Source organism: Canis lupus, chromosome 27 (assembly GCF_048164855.1).
Source record: "Canis lupus baileyi chromosome 27, mCanLup2.hap1, whole genome shotgun sequence".
NCBI classification, from domain to species: domain Eukaryota; kingdom Metazoa; phylum Chordata; class Mammalia; order Carnivora; family Canidae; genus Canis; species Canis lupus.
This window is the reverse complement of record NC_132864.1, coordinates 42,506,992-42,530,569: the sequence shown is the minus strand read 5'-3', so window position 1 is coordinate 42,530,569 and position 23,578 is coordinate 42,506,992. Positions and strand designations below refer to the sequence as shown.

General features: G+C 39.9%; 1 long non-coding RNA gene and 1 pseudogene across 2 annotated transcripts in view; one reads left to right on the top strand and one right to left on the bottom strand.

Annotated features, from left to right (window-relative positions):
- Positions 1-23,578, bottom strand: part of LOC140619803 (uncharacterized) — a 94,884-nt gene that overhangs the window by 3,940 nt on the left and 67,366 nt on the right. The gene's annotated exons all lie outside the window — the stretch shown is intronic.
- LOC140619841 (alpha-tubulin N-acetyltransferase 1 pseudogene) lies at positions 2,018-5,481 on the top strand (annotated as a pseudogene).

The window sequence follows — 23,578 nt, the reverse complement described above, 5'->3', positions numbered from 1 at the left end:
CATGGTGGAAAAGCCAAATCTTTCTGGAAACGTGCAAGGCAACCCCACATGCTCTGTTCCTGAGAGCAGAGAGCCCCTCACCCAGATGTGGGAGCTGAGGCTCCAAGAGAGGAGGGGCTTTGCTCCCTGAACCTCTGAGGTGTCGGGACAGGCCGACCACCCCACCACCACCCCCCAGGCTGGGAGCCGTGCACTCCCTCCCTGCCACCTCCAGCTGTCGGTCAAAATAGATGTGGAAGAAGATGTCAGGGTCATGTCTCCCCTTCCCAAAGCCATGGTACCTATTTGCTTTCTCCCCAGCAGAGGGTGGCAGTTCCAGCGTCCTCCTGTCTGCGCTGATTCCTGTTGTTTGCAGCTGTTTTAATTGCAGCCTTTTCCCCGGAGGTGTGCATAGTATCTCAGGATGGTTTTCATTAGCGTTTCCCTGATGCATCATAATATTGACCGCTTGGTCTTGCTTGTGTGGATCGACATTTGCATTCCTTCCTCGGTGCATTTTCAAGTCTTCAGCCCATTTTTTTTTTAATTTCTCTGCATTTTTATTGGAGAGTTGTAAGAATTTTTATATATCCTGGGGACAAATCTTTTCTCAAGATGAAGTTGACGAATCTTTTCTAACAACTGGTGGCTTGTCTCCTCATTTCTTACCGGTGCCCCTTGGTGAGCAATTTTCACTCATGATATACACAGTCTGTCCATTCTTTGCCTTTTCTCTGGAGGGATTGATTATTCGACCCGGGACACTTTTGTCTCCTCCCATTTCATCAAGGTATTCTCCTGGTTTCTTGAAAAATTTTATTGACTTAGCTTTCACATTTCAGCCTTCTACCAACCTTAAATTAATTTTTGTTGAGGATGTGTGACACAGTCCAATACGGATTATCTCTCTTCATAGACAGCCAGCAGTTTCAGCAATACTTGCTCAAAAGTTTTTTTCAGGGATCCCTGGGTGGCGCAGCGGTTTGGCGCCTGCCTTTGGCCCAGGGCGCGATCCTGGAGACCCGGGATCGAATCCCACGTCAGGCTCCTGCATGGAGCCTGCTTCTCCCTCTGCCTGTGTCTCTGCCTCCCTCTCTCTCTCTGTGCCTATCATAAATAAATAAAAATTTAAAAAAAAATTTTTTTAAAGTTTTTTTCAGTTCCCATGAAAGACCATTTACATGTATGTAGAAATTCAAACGATCGTTATATATGTAATGGCGTTTACATGGTGTTACAGTGGCATTCCACGTACAGAGCGAGGGCACACATATACAAGGTGTATGGACATAGTGAGGAGTGTATATATATGTAGCTGTGTGTGTACATATATATACACACACATAGTGGGGTGTATAATCACCGTCCGATGCATTGTTAGAAACATAAAGGATTTAAATTTTTCTAGAATCCATGTTAAAACAGTAAAAAGAAGTGTGAAATTAACTTTAATGAAATTTAACCCAAAGTATTCAAACTACGATCATTCCAAACACATAATCATATCAACGCATCATTCAGGTGATATTTCTTGTTTACTCTTTTCTAATAAAATCTCCTGATCAGGCATGCACCTTACACAGCACATCACGATTTGGACTAAGCATAATGCCCAGGTCCAGCAGGCACATATGGGTCGTAGCTTCCTACTTGGGTAGCACACCTCTTTGTCTATCCTGGACTGGAGGGAGGGAGGAGGCCTCGTTTTATGTGTCGACTTGACCCCCGTTATTTAATCAAACACTAATCCAGATGTTGCTGTGAAGGTGTTTTGTAGGAGTGGTTAACAAATTACCTTCAAGGCTGCGGGTGGGCCTCATCTAATCAGTCGAAAGCCTTAAGAAGAGTAACTGAGGTTTTCTAGAGAAGAAACTCTACCTCAAGACCTCTGTGTCAACTCCAGCCTGAGCTTCCGGCCCACTGCCTGCCCTACAGACAGCTGACTTGCCAGCTCCACTATTTCATGAGCCAATCCTTAACATACTTCCTATTGTTCCATTTCCCTGTGGAACCCTAACTGATGCAGGGGGCATGCACGATGCTGATGGAGATTGGCCTTCACAGCATCATGGCTTGTGAGAGCGTGTAAGTCACACGCACATTCTGAAACCTGAGGAAGGCTATGCCCAGCTCTTAAGGACGAATGGAAGGATCAAGACTCAACAGAAGTGAGTTGCTTTCCTGGTACCAAATTACCTATAAAAAATTACAGAGATTGGTGGGACCGATCTTCAGGCAGCCCCAATTCGGTGTAAACTCATTCTAAGAAGAGTGGTGAAAATACATATGTGGCCTTGCTCTCACCACAACGTCACAGAGAGTCTGTGATTATGGCCATTTACGTATTGCAAGTATGTTTATGTCCATGTGACTCATGCTTGGGAGGCAGAGAGAAAGGGGACGGTGTGACTCTGCCGTTGCACATCTATGTTTGTGCTTGTGTGCTCCTGACTGTGAGGCCAGTGGACTGTGTGTGTGTGTGTGTGTGTGTGAGGTCCAAGTGCTAGGAGGGAGGTGTGTGTGTACACAGGATGGTTCAAACAACAGCTGGATGTGGGTGGATATGTAAGATGAGGACAATCTGTGGTGCCTGGGTGGCTTAGTTCATTGTGCGACCGACTTTTGGTTTCATCTCAGGTCATGAGGCGGGGTCATGAGCTGGAGCCCCGCTATGTGCTCTGAGCTGGGCGGGGAGTCTGCTTGAAAGCCTCTGCCTCTGCCTCTCCCCTGACTCACACGCGTTCACATGCACTCTCTCTCAAAAACTAAAGATTTTAAAGAAATAAATCTTTAAAAAAAAAAAAAGTGAGGACAATCCATAGATTATGAGGCTGAGGTTTATAAAACCCCTTTGGGGCCCCCAAGAACAGCACTGGGGTCCTTCCTCGCCAAGAAGCAACTGGCAAAGCAGCAACAGCCTTGTCCCCATCTTGTCCTCTGGTCAGAAACTGGGTGTAAGAGCAGAAACCAAGGCACGACGCTGCTAGACAGGAACAGAGAGGGGTGGGAGGCTGTACCCAGGGGATGGTTTGCATCCTCCCCCAGCCAGAGCAGCATTTGATCCAGAAGACGGCTCGCAGTCTCGAGGAGGCTGGTGCCAGTGCCCTGTTCCCTCCACACTGCAGGGGGAGCCACCAACCCTCCCACCTATCCTCCTGGGGGACCAGCCCCTGCCCCCAACCCCCAGTCAAGGAAAGGGGAAGGCCCTGTGCTGTCCCTCTGTTTCCTCATCTACAGAATAGAACAGACAAGGGAGTCTACATGATAGATCCGCTGGACGCGTATCCATGAAACAGTGAGAGCAGGGCCCATTACACGCAAACACCACACGCGTGAGCTCCTGGTTCATGTTCATCCTACTGACTGCTAGTGACTTGCTAACCGTGTCAGTATTTTTTTAAGTTTTTATTTTAATCCCAGTTAGTTAACATGCAGTGTTTATTAGTTTCAGGTGTACGATGCGGTATTTAACACTTCTGTACATCAGCCGGTGCTCATCACAACAGCTGCACCCCTGAATCCCCATCACCTGTTTCCCCATCCCCTCCCCCACCTCCGCTCTGGGATCCAGGGTGTTCTCTGGAGTTAAGAGTCTGTTTCCTCCTTTGTCTCTCTTTTATTTTCCTCTCTGCTCCTTTGTTTTGTTTCTTAAATTCCACATAATGAGTGAGATCTTACGGTATTTGCCTTCCTCTGATTTAGTTCATTTAGCGTGATACTCTAAACAGCTATTTTTTTTTATGTAAAAAAAAAAAAATCATGTCTTCTCTGGTATGGAGAAAAGTTTTACTTCTTTCCAATATTCTTGCTATTTTTTTTCTTTTCCTTGATATATTACAACGACTAGAAAGATACTGCATAAAAGTGATAAGCAAGGACACCCTGGACTTTTTCTCAACGTGAACAATAAAACTGTCCATGCTTCACCATGAAGGCTGATGTCAGCTTTAGGATTTTTACTGATTTCCATGCAAGGTGCTCCCTTTATTCCAAGTTTCCTAGAGTTTTCAGAAAGAGTAATGAATTTTAAAATGATTTTTAAACATCTATTAAGATGAGTATATCATTTTTCCCCTATTTTGTTAATATAGATTTCAATGCTTGATTTCTAAGTGTCTACTTGTTAATATGGTAGATTATTATTTTTTATTATTTCTGGGAAAATGTGATTTGATCATATGTTTGTAACAGGTTGTTGGAAATACTTGGTATATTTTGTTAGGAATTTTTACAAATAGCAATATTTTCTTGTATTTTCAGATTTTGATGTTAGGGTTATCCTGGCTTCATCAATAAACTGGAAATCGAAAAGGTGGGGTGGAAAACCAGACCGGAGGCCTCCAAGTGTTGATCTACAACAGCAAATTATGACCATTGTAGATGAACTGGGCAAGGCTTCTGCCAAGGCCCAGCATCTTCCTGCTCCCATCACCAGTGCATCAAGGATGCAGAGTAATCGCCATGTTATGTATGTGCTCAAAGACACTTTGGCACGACCGGCTGGCAAAGGAGCCATAATCGGCTTCCTTAAAGTTGGATACAAGAAACTCTTTGTACTGGATGATCGCGAGGCTCACAATGAGGTAGAACCACTTTGCATTCTGGACTTTTACATCCATGAATCACTTCAGCGTCATGGCCATGGGCGAGAACTCTTCCACTATATGTTGCAGAAGGAGCGAGTTGAACCACACCAACTGGCCATTGACCGACCCTCACAGAAGCTGCTTAAGTTCCTGAATAAACATTACAACCTGGAGACCACAGTCCCACAGGTCAACAACTTTGTGATCTTCGAAGGCTTCTTTGCCCATCAGCATCGGCCCCCTGCTCCCTCCCTGAGGGCATCTCGACACTCTCGTGCTGCTGTGGTTGATCCTACACCCCTGCTCCAGCAAGAAAGCTGCCACCCAAGAGAGCAGAGGGAGACATTAAGCCATATTCCTCTAGTGACCGAGAATTTCTGAAGGTAGCTGTGGAGCCCCCTTGGCCCCTGAACAGAGCCCCTCGCCGAGCTACGCCTCCAGCCCACCCACCCCCTCGCTCCAGCAGCCTGGGAAGCTCCCCAGAGCGGGGTCCCCTCCGCCCCTTTGTGCCAGAGCAGGACTTGCTGCGTTCCCTGCGCCTCTGCCCCCCACACCCTGCTGCTCGCCTTCTGCTTGCTACTGATCCTGGGGGCAGCCCAGCCCAACGTCGCCGCACCAGGGGGGCTCCCCCAGGGCTGGTAGCCCAAAGCTGCTGCTACAGCCGCCATGGGGGGCTGAGTTCCTCATCCCCCAATACAGGCCACCAGGAATCGAAGCAGGGGGAACAGGAAACAGAGAATAGGTCTGCCGGCCAGGAGCAGGGCTTGTCCCAGGCTGGGTCTGGGGAGGAAGCCACGCACACTGTTCCCCGAGAGACCCAGTCCTGGACAATGGGTGGGGACATACTCAACGCCAGGTTCATTCGAAACTTGCAGGACCGCCGCAGCACCAGGCCTTGGTGACCACAGCCCGCACCCCCCCCACCCCCCCCCCCACACACGCACCTTCAAAGTCAGTATTTTCACTACAGGAGGTAGCCCAAGCCGTTCCTCCAAATGGATGTATTCCTTCTAACTTCCTTCCTTCCATGGGCTAATCAATGCCAAGTCATTTGTATTTTATTTTACTTTTAACAGAATAATAAAAGTATTTATTTTTATCACGAGAAAAAAAATAAAAAATAAAATAAACCGGAAATCATTCCTTATTCTTCTTTTCTGGAAGAGTTTGTGTAAGATTCATTTTATTTCTTCCTTCATATTTAATAGAATCACGAGTGAAATCATCTGAACCTGGAGTTGTCTTGGTGGCAAGTTTTAATAAGAAATTCACTTTCTTTGGTAGTTATAGGGCTGTTCAGTTATAGGGCTGTTTTTATTTGATCTTGTATCATTTTGGTTAATTTTTATTTTTCAAGGAATTTAACTTGGTAAATCCATTGACATAATATTGTTCAGTCATCCCTTATGTTCTTGATATCGAATAGGATCAATAATGATATCCCCTTTTTATTCCTTTTTTAAAGATTTTATTTATTTGTTCATGAGAGACAGAGAGAGAGAGAGAGAGAGAGGCAGAGGCACAGGCAGAGGGAGAAGCAGGCTCCATGCAGGGAGCCCGACGTGGGACTCGACCCCGGGTCTCCAGGATCATGCCCTGGGCCCAAGGCGGTGCTAAACCGCTGAGCCACCTGGGCTGCCCCCCTCCCCCTTTTTATTCCTGATTGCTAATTTTTTTTCAATAGTTACTCTGGTCTAATTATTGTTGTTGTTGTTATTGTTGTTGTTGTTGTTATTCTATGTTCCACTTGCCATAACTGATAACTGGAAAAATCAAGGACACAAGGTCTCCACGTTTATGGTGACATTTCTTGTCAAGGCAGCAGAGGGTGCTCTTCTATTAAAATACACTACATTACCCACTAGGAAATATGTTTCAAAGTGTTTACTCAAGAGTAAGAAATGTATCTTAATACAATTATTATCCCAATGGCTTTCTTCAATTTGTTAGTTTTCAAAGGAGATCATTTCTTGAATTTAGATACCATTAGTAATATTCCTGTCCAATCATCCTTGAAAATGTAATGAAAGCTATAGACTTGCAAGGAAAGTGATCCACTCACATGTACATAAAAAGTTGGTGAAGAATTAATGGAGATACTAAAAACAAACAAAAACTTGAATGTTTCCAAAATATGCTTATTATTATCCAGAGACAGTTTTTAAAAATCTTTCTTATGGAAAAATTCAAACATAAAAAAGTAGAGAAATGAAAATGAACTCATAATCCCCATAACCCCAAGAAAAATACACACTGAATGATTTTGAACCTAGTTCCAATTATCACATCAATCCTGCCATAAATTATGTATCTCAGAAAGACAAGAACATTAAAAAAATTAATCAGTTATCACATCTTATTTTATTATTTTTTTAAAATATTTTATTTATTTATTCATGAGAGACAGAGAGAGAGGCAGAGACACAGGCAGAGGGAGAAGCAGGCTCCATGCAGGGAGCCCGACGCGGAACTCGATCCTGGGACCCCAGGATCACACCCGGGGCCGAAGGCAGACGCCAAACCGCTGAGCCACCCAGGGATCCCAGTTATCACATCTTAAAAAGTGAACAATAATTCCTTAATCATATCAAATATCAGGATATCATTTTCTCATAATTTTTCACATTGACTGGCTCAATGGCCTAGACATAGGTGTAGACACTGCATTTGATTACATCTCTGGAGCCACTTTTAATTTATAGATTAATTCTCATTTTTCTCCCAGCCCCTCATAACAAATTAAGTTTACTTTAAACCTTACTACTCAAAGTACAGCCCATGGACCAGCAGCACTGACAACACCTGAGAGTTCATTATAACTAAAGAATCTCAATCCCACCCCACAGAGCTGTCAGAATTTGCATTTTAACATGATCACTGGGCAATTTATATGCATGTTCAAGTTTGAGAGCTCCTGCTGAGTTTCTTAGTCTGGACTTTGTAGATCGTAACTCTGTGATGCCATTTATCACGTTTTATCTGTCTCCTGCATTTCTTGTTAACGGTCATTAAGTCTGCAAGGCTGACCTGACCAAAGGCTGGTTTCTTGGCAGAACAATTTCCTAGGTGTTCTTGCACTTTTACCGGGTGGAGCGTGATGTCTGACTTCAACACTTTTTATGTCACAATCAGCCACTGATCATTGTTGCTTTTGCCAAGTAATTTATATTGTGGTTCGCAAAAGAATATGCTAACTTTATCATCCCTTCTTTCGTTAACTGAGATATTTTTTTAAAAAAGAAAAAAAAGTCTCATCTACTATTTTATTGCATTTGATCTACAATTTAGGCAGAAAATATAAGTTCAGTTTTCAGAGTGATAAATCACTCCCCTTCCAGGTAGCAAACATGTCCAAGAAGCTTTTTTTTTTTTTTTAAGTATAATTATCAATTCATGTGATTTTAAAAATATTTGGTTTTAATTCACTAAATCTTATTCTTGTTGATTATTCTCTCGTTATTCATACTGATTCTCAATTTGTCCCAACCTCTGCTATTTGGATACACTTCTTTCTCGCTTCTGATTCCTTCTGACATGACCATGACCTCAACAGTCTTTGATGGCTTTTCTTGTTTCCTGTCATCACAAAATACTCTAGGATTTCTTTTTAAAAATATTTTATTTAAAAAAAAATTTAAAAAAATATTTTATTTATTTATCTGAGAGAGAAAGAGAGCAAGCACATATGAGCATAGGGGGAGGAGCAGAGGGAAAGGGGAGAGCAGAATCCCTGCTGAGCAGGGAGCCCAACACAGGACTCCATCCCAGGACCCCAAGATCATGACCTGAGCTGAAGACAGATGCTTAACCTACTGAGTGACACAGGCGTCCCTCCAGGCTTATCTTGTATGTTTCCTGTACCATTTTTCTAAAGACCCTGAGCTTGATTTAGGAGGAAATGGTTTTTAGAGATCAGAATCTGTGCATTTAACGCTGCTCCCTACAACTAGACAATCATTAGTTTATTGTTTCCAAGATATTTTACTGGACAGAGCTAAGAAATGACATTTATAAGAATGTGTATCTTGAGTTTACACTAATAATCTTAAATTCAAATTTATTAATACAGAATTTTTTACTAATTTCAACTGTTTTAATTACAAAAATCTTGATTCCTAATATTAACATTATTATAGTTTTATCCTACTACACATGGAATATAGTATTAGGATAACTACACTGTTATTATTACCAATGATATAATTACTGAAAACAGTTTTAATTTCGTCTTGTTTTGTTTTGAAGTTATTTTGTCCTTAGGATATATCCAAGTAAAAATGTACTATCAAATTACTGCACTTTAAGGTAATGTGAAATAATTCCCAGTTGGTTAAGTCACCAACTCAATGCAGAATAAAATTTATTTATTTCGTTTTGCTTTCCATGCTTAGGAATGCTTTTCATTTTTATTTTGATTTAATTTTGCTTTATGACTGTAGGTCATTTTATAGTTCCAAAGTCAAATCTATACAACAAGGTATATTCCAAGAAGTGTAGCTATAAGAACCTATTCGTAAAAAACTCTACCTGGGTTGATTTCACGGCACAGAACAACAGCTAAATCAGGTTAAAAGCGCAGGTGTTCCAGTGCAAAACATAGCCAAAATAGGAAACTTGGGCTTTTTTTTCTTTCCTTTTAAAGTGAAATGCAGGGCAGCTACACTTATTTTCTATAACATGCCCTATATTCATTTTAGAAAGTGCTTGTACTTGTAATTTATGCATGGTCCTTTGCTAGGCTGTGAACGATGCTGTGAGCAATCCTACCACAGTTTGGGGGTTTCGTTCATAAAGGGAAGAGAGCCTAATGTATATCGTTAATATGGGGCAAGTCATTTCATGTTTCTAATTATTATTATTTTTTTATCTTTATCAAAATGAGAAAGTCGAATCAGATGATCTTTCAAATCCTTTCCAGCACTGAAATTCTGTTCTGTTTTACACATGGGATGTTGTTTCCAAAGATGACCACCATCAATGCCTGCCCTCGTGGAAATGCATACTGTTCCTCACATGGAGATGGAGCCTGATTCCCTTCTCTTTGAATCTGGGCTGGCCTCAGTGACTTCCCTGGCCTACAGAATATGGCAGGAGTCCGTTCCAGCACTCCCAGGGTAGGTCATAAGGAACCTGGCAGCTTTAGCTCTGGAGGAAGCAAGTCCCTGTGTAAGAAGTGCAGTTATCCTGAGACTGTCCTGCTGAGAGGAAGCCCAAGCAGGCCTCATGGAGCAAAATATAAGGAGACACAGAAGTACCCGGCCAGCCCTCATCTATTCCTGTCATCTCAATTCGGGCATCAGACATGTGAGTCAAAAAGCCTCGTTATCTATCAAGCTTAGTCAAGCTCCCACATGACTGGAGTCCCAGCTGCCATCTGACTGCAACCACATGAGAGACTCCAAGTAAGAATTGTCCAACTGATCCCAGTCAATCTATGGAAACATGAAAAATGGTAATAAATTACTGTTTTGATCATTAACTTTTGGTGTAAAGTCTGTGAAACTGTGAACAACCAAAATTACATACTATAATCGTTATATGAAAAAATAATCGAAGTGCACAAAGGAAGGCAAGACTAATTTTGACTGTGGGAAATAGAGACTTTCTTAACAAAGAAGATATTTTAGTTGGGTCTCAAAGGATAAGAAAGCACACTGATGGAATATACAGAAATGGAAGCGTAATACAGAATATCCGGGGAAGGCTATTAAGAGTGTTTTATTTAATTTTTTGAAGATTTTATTTATTTATTCATGAGGGACACACAGAGAGGCAGAGACACAGGCAGAGGGAGAAGCAGGCTTCCTGCAGGAAGCCCAATGCGGGACTCGATCCCAGGACCCCAGGATCACGCCCTGAGCCAAAGGCAGATGTTCAACCACTGAGCCACCCAGGCGTCCCTCAGAGTATTTTAAAATAAAATTCAAAATAAGCTCGTTAATACTGTTTACAGTTTCATCACTTAAAAACCAAGACTATATCACCAAAGAAAACCTCATTAAAAGCAAAATACAGTCCAGTTGTATATCCATATCCTTATGGTGGATCTGACATTAATCGATAATAGCATAAGACTATTGAATGTAGAGAACTATCTGCATGACATTCAAATAGTTTTTACAGTTCATGCCATTTCTCTCAGCTCCTCTGCTTTATATGAGTCAGAATCAGATGTTTGGTAACATAAGTGCAGAGTGCTGGCCTTGTTTCACATACTTAAAAACCAAAAATTAGGTATAAGCTGCTTCTATTTGAGGGAAACCTGCCAAATCTGATTAAGCTCCATGAAGTATCATCCCATCCCTGCCTGCACTAGGACATGAGAGAAACTTTAGGCTGTCAATTTTTGTTTTATTTGTTTTCTTTTGTTTCAGCTAATCAATGATTTGTGAGCACTTTTTGTACGTGTTGTTTTAAAAAATGGTTTAAATTGGATGAATATTATCCCATCCCTGTGTTTTTGCATATTTAACTCCTCCATAGCAGGACATTTAAGTTTTGAATTTTTCACTTTATACATACTTTGTGATGACCATCCATACAATAAATTAGTCGTACATATGCATGATTCTTTTTCCTTAAGAAATGAATAGATGGGGATCCCTGGGTGGCTCAGCGGTTTTGCCCGCCTTTGGCCCAGGGCGCGATCCTGGAGTTCCGGGATCGAGTCCCACTGCATGGAGCCTGCTTCTCCCTCTGCCTGTGTCTCTGCCTCTCTCTCTCTCTCTCTCTCTCTATGTCTATCATAAATAAATAAAATAAATAAATCTTTAAAAGAAATGAATAGATTACCTTTATTGTACTTTTTAAGTGTTTTATTTATTTATTTGAGAGAGAGAATGAGAGAGACAGAGGAAGAGAGCGTGCACTAACAGGGGGGAGGGGCAGAGGGAGAGAGAGAAGCAGACCTCCTGCTGAACAGGGAGCCAGACATGGGGTTCAATCCCAGGACCCTGAGATCATGACCTGAGCCAAAGGCAGACATTTCACCTACTGAGCCACCCAGGTGCTCCTTTATTGTACTTTTTAATCCTGAGTGTCCATGAAAAGAAATAAAGACACAAAATGGTAAAATTGGCCATAATTGAGGATACACAATAACTTTAAACACAATATCAGCCTGCTTTCTTTCCCTCAATCATTATTTCTTTCACATGTTTCCAGACACACGTGGTATAAATCTTAGAATAAAAAACAAATTTGAAAAAGCTGAATTTAAAAAGTTCTGGATTATAGATGTTTACAATCTGGAGTCAAACTTGGTCATAATCGCCCTGGAACATTTTTAGGCAGCTTAAGCAAGTTATTTAAAAACTTTATTGCACATTACAATCATCTGGGTATTTATTTAAAATCCAAATTCCTAAGTTCCAAGCCCCTGATATTTAGTGTATTCTTTAAGAACTACTGGCTGAAGATCCACCTGTACTGGAGACCTGGTATATATACTCCTGAAACAAAATATTTAGGAAAATTGTCCTAAGTAATTATAGGCCACACATTATCCTTAGTATCCTCAAAATTGATGCTAATGATTATAGATTTATCATCCTGTTTTACCTCCTGTTTCCAACCAAGATCTCTTGCATGTTCCCTTCTCTTCTCCTGTCTTTTCCCTTCTACATAGTGATTATGGAGGACAAATTGCCTTTTAGCTCATTTTTCACCAAATGCAATTTTCAAGTATCATCATGGCAGTAAAAGTATTTCATGCAGGTTTTTCTTTTCAGATAAAATTCTCTGTTAAGAGTTCTCCAGACACCAATTCCAAGGAACGGTATATCTTGTGATTCGAGGCTCTGGGCAGACTGGTTGGAACAGGTGATTTGGGGCAGGTTGGTGTTCAGGTCATATCATGAAAAGAGGACAAACTTTGCAGAAGCTAAAAATGTTTCAGGTCTGTAGAGCTAGAAAATAAATCACACTTAGGAGATATGATATGAAAAATTATTTAATCAAAGGTAGCTGTGGAAATTTCTTACAATGTTTTAATTCCAATTTACTCTGAGAAAGCCCTGTTGAAGATACTATCCAACCCAAGGAAAAGAACTTGGAACTCAAGACAAAAGTATAAAAGGATTGTTAGAAAGGGAGAGAAGAGTAAGCAATAAGGAAAGAAAAAGGAACAAAATACTTATCAAACTATCCCTCCACGTGATTGAACTTGAAGAGGAGAACATGTGCCTCTTTTTCCCACACACACTCGAACTGTGTGTACTCAAACATGCTCCTTAAACTGCCTATTTTTTCTGCTATGATAGTACTGAGGAAGGGGGTAGGGTTCACCTTTTCAGGGAAACCCTGGTTTTGCTTTTTTCACACTTCCCATATGTTGGTTTATTTCTCCCATCCTTGTAAATTGACCTAGGCTTTAAAATGGCGGACTATAGAGATTTTCATTAACATAATCTATCAACACAAAGACTGTTTCACGACTAAAAATGAATTATAAACTTGACTTACTGAATGAGAAAAGGGAATTTACCCTGTTTGTAAAATCAGAAGAAAGACCGGATGATCAAACAAGCAAAGGAACATGACACATCTGGACTCTAAGACGACCTGGACACCAATACCCATGTGCCCCAGAACTCACTATTTATTCTGCAGGAAATATTCAGAGATCATGACATCCAGTTTTACCAACCACAATTAGCCCAATTTGCTAAAGAGGAATCTAAGGCTAGAGGGTTTGAGTGACTTCTTGAGTCACAGGACTCAAATAGTATATAATAGAGATGGATTCTAAATAGGGCCATTCTGACTCCAGAGCCTGAACTGGGAAACTCTAGGGTCTGAATGCTCTGAACACGCCTCACTTACTGTCCAATGCACCAGGACTAAGTTCTTCATGCCAGTTGTAATTAAATAGGCTAATTTAAAAGCTGTTACTTATTCTTGTGGTAAAATAAGTAAAAATGTCATCATTTAAAAATATATCAAAAATAAATTGCATTGAGAAACAACATTTGGAATGGAAAACAAAAATCAATCGTTGTCAGTACTAAACACCAAATGCTACCTACCTTTCCCTACCATTAGAAAAGAAAAGGTAATCTTAAATCACCAATATGGATTTGAAACACAAGAAAATAAAGGATTTTTGTAGTTTTTTAAACAATGACATCATCATCAACAATAATCTGATCTACTGATATTCCACAATATTATTCTAGTACCTTGATTGTTACAGTAAAACTGAAGGCACACTAACAATACAAACCTTCATTATTGCAGTACCACAAAATATAACCTTTAAATGTTTTTACATTAATTTAAAAAACAAAGCTTCTCTTATCATTTATCTCTAATTCAATATGCTGTAAGAAGTGTTCATCTAAAGGGAAATTTTTTGGTTGGCATTTACCATCATCATCATGTGCTTTCATCAATAATATTCATTAAATGTACATGCTGACTTTAACTCATTATTTAAATATTTCCATTTATTCTGGGATTTTCTTATCTCTCTGAGAATTAAATTCACTTAATGTTCTTCTTCCATGATGCACAGATCTATCTCAGAAAACCATGCGTAGTATCTGAAAAGAAAAGTTAGTAGTAACTTCCACTCTAGTTATTTTGTGTCTCTTTTAAAATATACTGCATACATGAGACACTTGACTGGAAATTCTCAAAGTTCAAATCTATAATCATCACACTTCTTATTATAATCTGACAACTGAAAATCATGGTATCTTAAAAAAATCAAGGCTGAACCACAGAGAAATGAATTTTAAGAGACTTCTGCATCAAGAAAGAAAGAAGTACATTTCTCTATTCCTTCTCACAAGTACAGCTAACAATCCTGGACATTATATATAAAACAAACATAAAAAGACTCTAAAATTTGGAGAGAAGAGGGTCAACCAGTAAGGAACATCAAGACCTTAAGAACAACACAGCACCGAGTTTTCTAGGCTTTCTTTTTGTTTCATATATTCTAGACAGGGTGCTGGAGAAGATAACACCTTGGAAAGGCAAATGGGTACAGACAAAGAAGCTCCAAGAAAATCTGAATGCTCTGAGATAAAGGACCATGCGAGGGGCAGCCTAGTAAGCCAGAAAACTTTTTAGACAAATAAGCACTCTACTTCAGCCGAAAACCACAGAAAAAACAGAGGTTCTACCCAACAGCCAAGGCCAAGGAGGAGTCTACACTTCCCCCTTTCCAGGCTGCAGTGAAATGCTCCAAACTCCCTGTTGGAGTGGTGTCACAGAAGATCCTGCAGAGAGCCAGGGTTTTCATCCCTGTGGGGTAGTCACCAGCCCACACACGAAAGGTCTCAGGGAAGGCTACAAAGGGAACCTGGACTTTCACTCCCATCTTGCAATAACAAGGGGTCTCTCCCCTCTAATGCTAGGGTAGTGTCAGAGGAGGTCAAATAAAGAGTCGAACTCTCACCACTGCTAGTAGTAACAAAGCCACATTCACCCGATGGTGTCAGTGGAAGATACATGGGTAGAAGCAATGAGGCACACCTAACTTCCCTTGCTAGCTGGTATCAGCAGAGCCTGAGAAGCCAGAAGTCCCACTTCCATCCAGCAGTAGCAAGGGGCACATAATGTCTGAGTAGGGAACTTGTACTCTACCCCATCAAGCAATAAAAGGTGGTGTCTACCTTTCCCTTACCAGCATGGTTTCAGAGGAGGCCTGCTAAAACAGAACATTGAGATAAAACTTTGGGTCTCATAACATAATGCTCCCGTTTGTAATTGAATATTACTCCACAACAAGAATCAGGAAAATCTGGATGCCGGGTGGCTCAGGGGTTTTAGCACCTGCCTTCGGCCCAGTGCATGATCCTGGAGTCCCAGGATCGAGTCCCACATTGGGCTCCCTGCATGAAGCCTCCTTCTCCCTCTGCCTGTGTCTCTGCCTCTGTGCATGTGTGTGTGTGTGTGTGTGTGTGTGTCTCATGAATAAAAAAATAAAATATTAAAAAAATCATGCAAATTCTAACATGACTGAGAAAAGGCAGTGAACAGATGCAACCTCAAGATGGTACAGATGTTAGTATTATTTAAGGATGATTTTAACACAACCAAAATAAAATGTTTAATTGAGCAATACAAACATGTTTGAAACTAATTTTAAAAAAAGAAAAATTTTGCAAAGAAATAGTCTCAGCCAAAAAAAAAAAGGAAGATATAAAAATAAATAAATGAAAAATGCAATAATCAAGATGTTTTTAAAATCCTCAAAGAGGGACCTCAGAACAGAATGCAGAGGGTAGAGGAAAGAATCAGGGAACTTTAAGACAAAACAACAGAAAGCACCCAATCCAAATACCAAAGACGAACTAAAAGAAGAAAAAAAAAAAAAAAAAAAAAAAGAACAGAACCTCAGGGGCCTATAGAAGTAGAACAAAGGATCTGATATTCATGTTACTGGAGTCCAGGAAGAAGATACATAAAAGAGAGGAATTGAAATGATATTCAAAGAAATAATGGCTGGCAATTTCTTAAATTGGGCAAAAGAGAGAAACCAATGACTTAAAGAATCTGAGTGAATCCCAAAGAAGATATAACAAAGAAATCCACACTAAAGCTACCATAGTCAAACTTCTGAACACCAAAGAAACACAGAAATCCTGAAAGCAGTGGAAAAGAAATGAACCTTACTTTTGCACCTGAGACAATGGAGGCCAGAAGGAAATGTCAACAGTATTTTTTTTAAGTTCTGATAAAAATCCAAATCCAGTGAAAATATCCTTTAAAAATGAAGGGAAAACCAAGGCAGTTTCAGACTTACCCTACAGAAATGGCTAACAGAAGTTCTTTAAATAAAAGGAAAATGATTAACATCATCAACACAATCTTAGGATATAAAGGAAATAGAGAGAAAAGAAAAAGAAAAAATTGTGTTTTCTTCTCTTCTTGAGTTCTCTAAATTAATGTTTGACAGTTGAAGCAAAATTATAATGGTATTTGATGTGGTTTTCAATGTATAAAGAGGAAATTCCTTAAAAATGACTACAAATTGGAGAAGGTAAAGAAAAGTGAGATTTCTACATTTTGCTTAAATTGATAAAAAGTTGATACCAACAGACCATGAGAAGATAAGTATATACAATGTAATACCTGAAACTTAACTATAGATTAGTCAAAATGGAATTCTAAAAAACATTCAGTTCAGCTTTCCATAAGAAATCATAAAAAACAAAAGAGAGAAATGAAAAATAGAACAGAAAACAAAATAGAAAATGGCAGATTTAAAACCTAACACTAAATATAAATGGCCTAAATATACCAATTAAAAGAGTTTGGTAAAGTGGATTAAAAACATAATCTAACTAGATGTTGTTCACAGGAAACCGACACCAAATGTAATGCTACAGGAAAGTTAAAAAAAATAGAAAATGATATGTCATGTAAACATTAACTTTTAAAAAGCAAGAATTGCTATATTAATATCAGATAAAGTATATTTCAGAGTAAAGAAAACTACCAGGAAAAGAGAGAGAGAGAGAGAGAGAGAGAGACATTACATAATGATACAAGGGTCTATCCACCAGGAATATACAGAATACATAAAATCCTAAATGCATCTATACCAGACATCAGAGGTGAAATACCTATGAAGCAAAACTTGATAGAACTGGAAGGAGAAATAAACAAATCCACAATTATAATTAGAGACCTCAGTAGCCTGCTTTACACAACTAATAGAACAACTAGACAGAAATGAGCAAGAATACAGAAGATCTCAACAGTCACCAACCCATAGGATTTATCGACACTGATAGAGCACTGTACTCTAGGGCAGCCAACTGTACATACTTTCAAGCACCCAGGGAACATATCCCAAGGTAGACTGTATCCTGCATCATAAAATAAAACTTAATATTTTTTAAAGAATTGAAATTGTACACAGTGTATAATCTAACCACAACAAAACAAATTAGAATCCAATAACTGAAGAATAACAGGAAAATCTCTCTACAGCAATTGCACTGTTGGGGATTTACCCCAAAGATACAGATGCAGTTAAACGCCGGGACACCTGCACCCCAATGTTTATAGCAGCAATGGCCACGATAGCCAAACTGTGGAAGGAGCCTCGGTGTCCAACGAAAGATGAATGGATAAAGAAGATGTGGTTTACGTATACAATGGAATATTACTCAGCTATTAGAAATGACAAATACCCACCATTTGCTTCAACGTGGATGGAACTGGAGGGTATTGTGCTGAGTGAAGTAAGTCAGTCAGAGAAGGACAAACATTATATGTTCTCATTCATTTGGGGAATATAAATAATACTGAAAGGGAATATAAGGGAAGGGAGAAGAAATGTGTGGGAAATATCAGAAAGGGAGACAGAACGTAAAGACTGCTAACTCTGGGAAACGAACTAGGGGTGGTAGAAGGGGAGGAGGGCGGTGGGTGGGAGTGAATGGGTGACGGGCACTGGGGGTTATTCTGTATGTTAGTAAATTGAACACCAATAAAAAATAAATTAAAAAAATAATAAAAAAATAATAAATAAATAAATAAAAATACACTTGAGATAAACATTAAAACCTGGGTAAATGTGTTCATGTCTGTTAATATTTGCTGTTGTTAGATTTGGGAAGTTCAAGAACAATAATTTTCTATGACTAGAAATGCGATTTAATTAAAAAATAGTGGATTTGTTCCTATATGATTAATTTATCTGTTCATATTATTATACTGATTGCTAAATTTGTTACTTTATATCTATGGCCACTAAAACATATATGATTATATATTTTATCAAAGCCATCTAAGTAACACACATGAGCACCTACTATGTGTTAAGTGCTAATTTAGATGCTTAGGATACAGCAGTGTGGAATATACCAATGGGAAATCCTGAGGAGATAATGGCTATTAAGTTAGTTAAGTGATTGATTAACTAAATGGTAAGATAGTGATATGGAAAAATTTTAAAATAAGGAAGAATAATTGGGATTGAAAGAATGGGGCAGTAAGGGATAGAAATAAAGAACTAGATTATAATATGACAATAACAATGGTCATTATAGGCTTCCTTGAGGCGGTAAAATCTAAGCAGAGAGTAGAACAATATGTATATATCAGCAAGCGGTATGTGGGGCATGAGTAGATGAGTATTCCAATCAGAGGGAACAGTAAGAGCCAAATCCCTGTACTAGACAGAAGCATCCAGATGTAGAAGTGGCACCAGGAGGGCACAACACAGACGGATGGACATGGGCCAGAGGAGTAGAGGTGATGAGGTCAGGAAGGCACAGGCAGTGAGATGTTTGATGCCCTGTACACTCTTGAAAAGACACAGCTTTTCCTTGGAGGTGAGAAGGTCCTGAGGCAGAGGAGCAACATAATCTAAACCATATTTGAAATCACAGTCTGGCAAGATCAGAAGAGGGAAGCCAGCAGCAATCCAGCCAAAAGCCAATATGGTGGCCCGGACCAGCATGAAGACATGGAGGTGGTATGTGTGTACTTTGTGGATTTGGGAAGGAGTACTAAAACATGTGTACAAAGATACATAATGAAATTTTGAATTCTATGGGGAAAAAAATGGATAGTTTTATTTTGCTGTGGGCAAGATACAGAGCAGTCGGCCCCCAAAACTGATTTCTATCCTAGGTCTGATTATTTATGTAAACACAAGATTCTATACTTTATTTTGTATAATTAGTTAATAACAGTTTTTCATAAGGGGTTCCTAAATTCCATTCCAGCTTCCCGAGTTATGAAATAGATTATTATTTTGAATGAGCCAGAATTAACTTTAGTCAGAAGAGATGCCATCAGGCAACTCCGATTTCTCATTCCTCCAGTACTTTTTTACAGCGTATATATAGCAACGCATGAAGCGACATTTTCTGTTGGCCTTCTTTCCACAGTCTGAGATTTCTGGGTGGCCTTGTTTTGAACAGGCAATGGTCTTTAACCTGTCAGAAAATTATGATTTGTTTTTGGTTTGTTACCTCCATTTGCAGTTTTAATGTTTCTTGAAACATTACAGTCACCATGGACCAGAAATGAAGATTTAACTGCTAAATAACAAGGTTTTAGTGTAACTAGAAAAATGCACAAAGCACTCATTTGGTCATATGGCCTGCAGACCTTCTCATGGTTTCACCATCGTGTGAACAAGCTAATGACTGGCTCAAGTGTAACTAAAATTGCTCATTGCTCAGCAAATATCTGCTGCATCCTCATTATGTGCCAGTCACAGTCCTAGTCAGTGAGGAGACTATGTGATCCTTTCTCTTGTGTCTCACTGTGTGATCAAGAAGACAACTAAATATATATCTAAGTATGACGTATGTGGTTACGTGCTGCCATGAGAGGCAATGTCATGAGAGTGGGTTTGGGCTCCACCATGTAAGGTGTGACCACACGCCATCCAAGCAACCTCTCTACACCTCATATATCTTCGCTTCAAAATAAAGATGTAAGGGTTATTTTAAAGACCAAACGAGACTACTAGGTGTGTGGCCTGTAATAAACGTTCAGTAAAATTCGTTACTGTTATTATTGTTGTGGAAATTTTATTATTTTAATATAAGTTGAGATGGAATGTTTATGAAAGCACAGAGGTAGGAGCATTGCCCTTAAGTGTCTAGTCATTCTACTATCACTGGACAACAAAGCCTAGAAGAGGTAGAGTGGATTGAGAGGGGTTTGGTTTTTTTAAGATTTTATTTATTTATTTGAAAGAGAGAGCATGCACTAGCGGGAGGAGGTGTAGAGGGAGAGGGAGAAGCAGACTCCCCGCTGAGCTGGGGAGCCCAACATGGGGCTCAATCCCAGGACCCTGGGATCATGACCTGAGCCAAAGGCAGACACTTAACCAACTGAACCACCCAGGGGCCCCCTTGAGAGGAGTTTAGAATCAAATAACACAGAGTTTAAATCTCGGCCTGGCCATAGGCTACATGAGTTTGGCAATTTCCTAAGCTTTTCTTGAGTTTTAGTTTTTTCCTGGACAAATGGAGACAACCTATCTTGCAGTGTTCAGGGGAATAGCTGAGAAGATAATATCTAACGGGCTTAGTACAGGGCCCAGCATATGAAGAGTTTTCCATAAAGGGTAACAAATGTGAAGGGGAGGAGGATTATAAAAGTAGATAAGGTTTGAATAAGGACCCAAAGTTCTAATCCAAGTTAAGTGAGAATTTGTTTACTTCTAGATGTACTAAATCTTGAACTGGGATTAAGCTGCTTTCAGGCTCATCTGTTTCTCAGTCTCCAACCCTGTTCAGATTCCCCAGTGCTGAGAGACTTAGCACAGGTCCTGCTTCATTTAGGAAGCAAGGGACTCTGAAGAGGGGTAAGTGGAACACACTCCTGCATCTTCTCCATTATCGGCACAGATGGCTTCTTTTAAAGTCATGGCGTATCAAGTTTTACCTTGTGCACTTTAAAGTCTGAAGTCATAAATTCTTATCATCTGTCTCTAGGTTCAAATACCAAGACTGTCACATTGCCACGGTCCTGGGAGGAAGGGCCCCGTGGGTTATTGTAAGACTAGATGGTTATGATGTACAGTTTACGCTAATGAAGGTAGGCTTCCAGTCAGGAAGTGGAGTCACTCCCTGCGGTGAGGCTGTTAAGTAGCCAGGAATGAGACGTGTCTATAATTAGAGGCATTAGGCGTTAGTGATCCCAGTGGCCAGGGAGCCTGTGCCCAGTGGACTAGTCAGACTGGCTGGCTACCCACCCAGAGCAATTTCCTCCATCGTTCAAAGTCAGGAGCATTGTAATGAGGGGTGGGCTAACAAATTCCATTGAACTAAAATTATCCATTCAAAAAACATAGTTAACTTTTGTGGAAAATCGACTTGAAAACTGCATATGCTTAGAGCAAAAAAGCAAAACAAAAATATAAACCTATGGTATGGAGTAAAGCAACACACTGATAAGGCAAAATAAGGGGAAAAAAAAACTATGAGTATCAAAACATTGAGTGTGATCACACCATTGTTCCTCTTAATCCTTCATAGGATCTGAAAATAGAAGAGCCAAGAAATCTGGGATGAGTTTTTACATTTTTCTGGAATACATATATATTTTTTTAATTTTTTTTATTGGAGTTCAATTTGCCAACATTTAGCATAACACCCAGTGCTCATCCCACCAAGTACCCCCCTGGAATATATATTTGTTAAAAAAAAATGCAGAACGTGTTCATTGTCAAAGACCCCAGAGTCAATCATCAAGAATATCTTGAAAATGCAAGTTCTGGGAAAGATGGCAGAAATGTTAGTTTACTTCATTGTTGCAGAGATGAAAAGAATCAAGGCTGAGAAAGGAACTGAAGAAGAATTAATGCAACCACAGCTATTATGAATTAAGATGTATATTTCTGCACCCTTTTTAGCCTTACTTCATTTCTCATTCTTTGCCTTGTTTGATCCTCAGTGACTTATCATCACTCACACGTTGTCGTGAGAACACGAAATGCCGGAGAGGGTGAGTAAATTATAATTGTCCATCTTTGAAACCAGCTTCCTCAGAACCTGTGCTCCTCACAAGTACACAGTTCGTGTCTTGTCTAATATTTCAGCGCTGCCAGTGTTGGTAGAGCCAGAGCCGGGGTTTAGGTTCTGTGAGGTCAGGCATTCCTCCCTTCGCAGCCCTCCCAGCAGGTTGGGCTGCAGGCCCAAACATTCTCAACTCACTGTAGATTGTTTGCTTGTAGTTGCAGGACCTCAACACCATTGAAAAGGAACATTCCCTGTAAGAATTGAGTTCATCTAGAACCTGTCCTGCGGGTACTTAAGAATGTACTTTGTTTAGAGATTTATTTCATCTGCTGTGTTCATCTCTTTACCCTTACTGCCTAGAGCAGAGCCTGGGACATAGTAAGTGCTTAATAAAGAGTTTCTAAAATGAGCAAATTTATTATGTGTCTAGGATGTGCTGCTAGACACTGCTTGAGGGATGAGGATGGTGTAAAAAAAAAAATAGAGGTTCTGGAATATGGAACTTCTCCTAATAGTTGAGATGGTAAGCAAGCATACAAACACTTCAATAAATTTTTAAAGAAGGTTACGAAGAAAAGAGGCTAATGTGAGACAGTGTAACTTGGTGGGTGCCTTGCAGGAGTTCTTTCTGAAGCACTGACATCTGAGCTGAACCCTAAATATCAAGAAGAACAGAGCCACGTGAAGATCTGGTGGGGAAAGGAATTCCAGAGAGGCAAGTACAAGTGCTCTAAGGCAGGAATAATTCTGGTGACTTTGAGGAAGAGGGAGAAGGGTGGCTGAGCTTAGAGAACACATGGGCAAGTAAAAGGAAGGGACATAGAGGTGTAAGCACCGCATAGAGACCAGAGGTCACTGGGACACTTTGAAAATGCTTATAAGAAAAAAAATTCTTATAAGATTATAAGATTCCACTTTTATAAGTACATTGCCCTGACTGGTTTCACTCAGCATAATGTCCTCACGTTTTATCCATGCTGTTGCAAATGGGGAGGCTTTCCTTTTTTATGGCTGATTAATATTTCGTTCTATGTGCAACAGATACAGATATAGACCTATAGATATATCTAGCTCACTTTTCCTTTATCCATTCCTCCTCCATCAACAGCCTTAGGTTGGCCAATGTGAACAATGGTGGTGTAGGTATCTCTGCAGGTCAGTAATTTTGTTTCCTTTGGGCCAGAGGCTGGGTGGGTGGGGGATATGGGGAGATTACTGGTCAAAGTGTACAAACTTTCAACTGTAAGGTGAAGAATTTCTGAAGATGTGGCATACAACATGGTGACTAGAGTTAGCAATACCAGATTATATGCTCAAAATCGGCTCAAGTAGTAGATTTTAAATGTTCTTCCCACACACACCCAAGAAAAATGATAAATACGTGAGGGGATGGATGCGTTACTGGATTTTACTGTGGTAATCATTTCACAATATATGTGCATATAATTCGCAATTTTTGATTGATCATTAACCAATTTGTCTAGATTGCACCTTGCAAAAAAGTATTTTTAAAAGCAATTTTGGGACAGCCCAGGTGGCTCAGTGGTTTGGTGCCGCCTTCAGCCC